Below are 5,396 nucleotides of genomic sequence, written 5' to 3' on the forward strand. Positions count from 1 at the left end.
CTGATTTTACTGGTAGCTGGGTGAGGGGGGCAGAGAGGCGGGCTGAACGAATGTGCCTCGAGGACTCAGCAGTAAGGGAGAGCCCGGGCAAGCATGCTTCCTACCTTTGTGCACGTGCGCAGGAAACCAGGAAAGCCAGACTCCACGTGCAGCCCAGCAGAACTAAGGGCTGCTGGGAGCTGAGGGTGGGGCTTCACTTCCAGGAGGAAGCAAGCCCCTGCCCTAACTTCCCTCCCTCCCTCCGCTGAACATAGTTTCAGAATGGAGCAAGGGTGGCTGGAACCAGTTGCCCCCGGGGGAGGCTGAGCCCCTCCCTGAAAATTTCGGGGAGAAGGCTGAGGCCCCGTTGCCCCCATGAAGATTACGCCTATTAAAGTGAGTGAGGCTTTTCCCCAGCAAGGCTTCTGACTTGATATTGGAAATTTGATCAGCTATATAGATTTTCATGAATATTTCTTCAGCAGCAGCTGCCACCACCGCACAAGGATCTTTACGACATGGCTGAAGGTGAGCCGTGGCAGCCATTTTGTGGGTGGCTCCGCCTCCTGCGTCTACCATACTGTGTCCAAATTCCAAAGATGCCTGCAGGCTCTAAAAGTTTTGAGGCCCCAGATTTAGTGTGTAACGCTCATTGGGTAGATAACACTGTTTGAGAGGCCTATTCTTAACAAAAGCAGTGGAAATGGGAGCCTCACTTGGCAATGAAGGATCAGTAGTACAAGAATAAAGCATTCATCATAACACTGTAAACATACAGACCTTAGTTCATTCTAACAGCTGAGAAACAATGTGGGGAAATAAAAGTCTATTTTTAAAATGCTGCTGTAGAATTTATATAAATCCAAAGCTTATCCTTAGTACTACAAACTCATAAGTGATGGAGAATGAAAGAGAAAACAAGAAACAATGTCAAGAGCAATCATAAAGTTCATAAAGTAGCTCTTGTACGAAGAGATACCTGTTTCTCTGTTTATCTTTTAAAAGATGTATATAAGAGGAGCCACTGGAAATTATATAAGAAGCCATTTATAAAAAGGATTTCTTTATAGCTAAAATATGTGGATGTTCAATTAAACTGAAAAAGGAGCAAGTTGAAAACAGTGCATGATATAAATTTAACAAAATAAACATAATATTTGGGATATAAGTATGGTTACAGATGTCTGGATCTTGTACTTTAATTTTTTATGTACAGTGCAGTATATTGGATCATTGATCTCTAAATGTGACATCCAGTTTATGTGGCATCATATGCTCTTGTCTATTCCATTATTCTTTCATTTGTGTATGCTTGTTTTATTATGCATTGTTCATTTATATCAGGGGTGTCAAACTTAAGGCCCGCAGGCCAGAAGCGGCCCACCATGACATTAATCAGGCCCACCACTCTTTTCTTCCCCTCTCCTCTCCCCTCCTGCCCTCACCCTTTGAAGCTTGAGGCTGCCCAAGTTCCCAGCTCCCTCCATCTTCTCTTTGCCTGCTTCAGCAGGGAGCTCTTCTGGGCTTGCAAAATTACAAAGAAAATATGGAATGGATTTTTCTATTAAGGTTTCTGCACCCAGATAGGGTACTCTGGGATCAGGCCTCGGTTCCTGCCGGAGCGCACCAGAGCACTGCTCCGCCAGTCAGGAGCCCAGGGGGTGGGCACATAAGCCCCACCCCCTGCTCCCACCAGCCATCAGTTGGGACACGGTGGGGGGGCCCAAAATGTTTCCCCGCCTCCCTGAGCCCCGGGGTGGTGGCCTTGGACTCGTAGGGGCAAATTCCACCTCTCGCGAGGTCATTCTGGCTCCCCCAGCTCTCGGGATGGGCTCTTTAAAAAGAAGAGAAGAGGGACGAAGCCTGTCAGATGAACCCTCAGGCTAAGTTCTTGTCAATGAACTTGCACAGTTCTTCTTTTTCGGCCGGCCCCATTGCATAGATGCGCCCCTTCGGCAATTTTTGCCCTGGCAACAGTTCAGTGCTACAGTCTGAATGTCTATGAGGGGGAAGCTCATCCACCTCTTCCTCTTCAAACACTCTAGCCAAATCCTGGTACTCGGGGGGAATGGTTAACAGCTCCTCCTGAGCCAGGCACACACGAGGACCCTCCGCTATTGGCTGTTTGCCCCAGTCCGGGTCCCACTGGTGGCTCTGGCACTTAGGAGAAATAAACTGTACTTTCCCTTCGTCCCACAGGATGTAGGGGTCGTGTCCGTGCAACCATGGGGCCCCCAGGACTAAAAGGAACCTGGCGGTTGAGGTGATCACAAACACTCTATTCTCCCAGTGTTCCCCCGCCCCAATCTGCAACAGCACAGTCTCGTACTCACACGGGTCTTTCATTGTCAATTGGGTAAATATCAGGGGGTCTTTTAATTTTACCACTTCAGCCTCCAACCCCATAACCAGGGAGGGGTTGATCAGGTCCCTTCCGCACCCCGAGTCAATTAGGTCTCTCACCTGTATATGCGTGCTGAGGCTGGAGTTAATCAAAGTCACAGTCACGAAAAAGAGGGAGGGAAAACTGCTCACCACATTAGGCACTTCCGGAATCGGGCCCTGCTGCTCCGCGCCTCTTACAGCAGGACCAATCCATTTCCTGCCGGCTCACGGTCCTCTCTGCTGGATTCTGTCTCCCCTTCCTCGGGAGCTGCTTGCAACACTTTGGCATATTTTGGCTACCCAGTCGCCTTCTTCGTGGGCGTAGCGGGGCATACTCATGCTGGTTCGCTGGGCCCCTGTTTCACAGGCCCTGATCTGGCACAGTTGGCCGCGAAATGGCCCCGCTCTCCACATTTCAGGCAAAACCCTTGCCTCATGCGCTGCTCCCGGGTCGATTCCACTTGCCGCGGTGCTTTTCCTTTCGTTGGTTGAGGGGTCGGCCTACCTCCTGCCGTTGCGATGTCTAGCCGAAGGGTGTGCAGGTGGGTTTCTGTGCTCTCTGCCTCTTGCATCCAGGCCGGGAGGGATATTGGATCAACCGCTCTCAGGACCGTCTCTCGAATCTCCAGGTTCAGCCCCACTCGGTATAGATCCGCTAACACAGGATCAGGCCAAGTTTGCACTTTGGCCACATGTAGCTTAAATTCCAAAGAGTATTCCCTCACCGATCACTTTCCCTGCTTAAGGGTGCCCCGGAACTTTGGGTCCAGTGTTCTGATCCTCGAATTGGGCTCGCAACGCCCACATAAAAGCGTCCAAATTCATCAGCTCCGGACCTTGGGCGTTGTGCAGCCCCACATACAGGCTGCCGCTGGTCCCTGGAGCTGCGCTGCCACCACATCCACTCGGCTGCTGTCGTCTGGGAACAGGTGGCCCGATCTTTCCATGAACATCACTCTGACCACAAAGTAGGAGAGTTCTTCCGGGTTCCCATCGAAGGTAGCTTCGATGAGGTCTTTTGGGTGAGGTACCACCCATTCTCTTGGACTGCTGGGACGTGGCGCTGGCACCGGGACCTCCGGCTGACCCGGTGGTGGGGCTTCCCCTGGCTGGGGCAACGGCTGTGGTGGGGCCTGCGGAACAACTGGCCCTGCGGGAGCCACCGGTCAGGCCTCCCTCTCCTCTCGGATGGCTTGGACCACCAACTGCGGGATCGCCTAGAGGACCTCCTCCAGGGTTCGCTGCGTCTGCCTTCTCTCCCGATCCGCCACCTCCATCCTGTGGGCCAGTTCCAGACCCTCCTCAGGGGACACCTGGCCGCTTCTCACCTTCATCCTCTCCGTCACCCAGGCCCCGGGTAACAGCTCTAATGGGGTCCCAAAGAGGGGAACCCCCTGCCGTGGAAAATCCCCGGTCGAACCGGCTGTCTCTCGGGGGTCCCTGCGTAAGCATATAAGTCTCTGCCGTATAATCTGGATTAAAGTGACTCCAACTGGAGCTTGGCCTGTAGTAATGGTCAGGCGGCTGCCGAGGCCCCGTCGGGGTCAAAAACACCAGGGTCGAAGTCGTTTTAGGAACAGCTCCCGTACCCACTGCCATTACCAGGTCGTTGGTAGTCACCAGCACCATCGACTGGGTCATGGGGACATCTGCCCCAGTTGTAGCTGGAGTCGGGACCCGCTTAGTGTCGTCCTGTTCAGGAATAGATTTCTCCTCATCGTCACTCATCTTGATGGTGGAGAGATGCGCAGAGATAGAGAATGGAGGATTCTTAACAGAATGTCAGAACCCACAGCTAGCAACGAAGTACACAAATTCAGGAACGGTTATACTTTTATTGCAAAGCTATAGATGCAGTAACATAGGCACTGTTAAGAATGGCGGCGACCTATAGAGCTTAATGGGATATAGGGTATTCGTATGACCTCCTCAGGGGACACCTGGCCGCTTCTCACCTTCATCCTCTCCGTCACCCAGGCCCCGGGTAATAGCTCTAATGGGGTCCCAAAGGGGGGGAACCCCCTGCCGTGGAAAATCCCCGGTCAAACCGGCTGTCTCTCGGGGGTCCCTGCGTAAGCATATAAATCTCTGCCGTAGAATCTGGATTAAAGTGACTCCAACTGGAGCTTGGCCTGTAGTAATGGTCAGGCGGCTGCCGAGGCCCCGTCGGGGTCAAAAACACCAGGGTCGAAGTCGTTTTAGGAACAGCTCCCGTACCCACTGCCATTACCAGGTCGTTGGTAGTCACCAGCACCATCGACTGGGTTGTGGGGACATCTGCCCCAGTTGTAGCTGGAGTCGGGACCCGCTTAGTGTCGTCCTGTTCAGGAATAGATTTCTCCTCATCGTCACTCATCTTGATGGTGGAGAGATGCGCAGAGATAGAGAATGGAGGATTCTTAACAGAATGTCAGAACCCACAGCTAGCAACGAAGTACACAAATTCAGGAACGGTTATACTTTTATTGCAAAGCTATAGATGCAGTAACATAGGCACTGTTAAGAATGGCGGCGACCTATAGAGCTTAATGGGATATAGGGTATTCGTATGCACACACCCCTGGCATGGGCCAATTAGGTCCCCTCCCATGCGGGATAACTTAGGAAACCGTTAGGTGACTAAAGCTGGGAATTAGGAGTCTCTCACGGTAGAGAAGAGAGCTCCAGACAACACAAACTCCTCCTGCACATCTGTGGAGATAAGCGTTTCAGCAAAAGCAGAACAGCAGGGATAGGAATGCAATAGCAAGTAAGAATACACAGAATGAACTCCACAACCCCCATGGCAGCATAGCTGACACGGGTTTGATTCCCCACTCCTCCCCGTGCAGCTGCTGGTGTGACCTTGAGTCAGTCACAAGCTCTGGCACAGCTGTTCCTGAAAGAGCAGTTTGTGTCAGAGCTCTCTCAGCCCTACCCACCTCACAGGGTGTCTGTTGTGGAGAGTGGAAGGGAAAGGAGTTTGTAAGCCGCTCTGAGACTCCAAGTGAAAGGCGGGGTATAAATCCAATCTCCTCCTCCTCCTCCTCCTC

Source organism: Gekko japonicus, unplaced genomic scaffold (assembly GCF_001447785.1).
Source record: "Gekko japonicus isolate JY-2015 unplaced genomic scaffold, Gekko_japonicus_V1.1 scaffold3081, whole genome shotgun sequence".
NCBI classification, from domain to species: Eukaryota; Metazoa; Chordata; class Lepidosauria; order Squamata; family Gekkonidae; genus Gekko; species Gekko japonicus.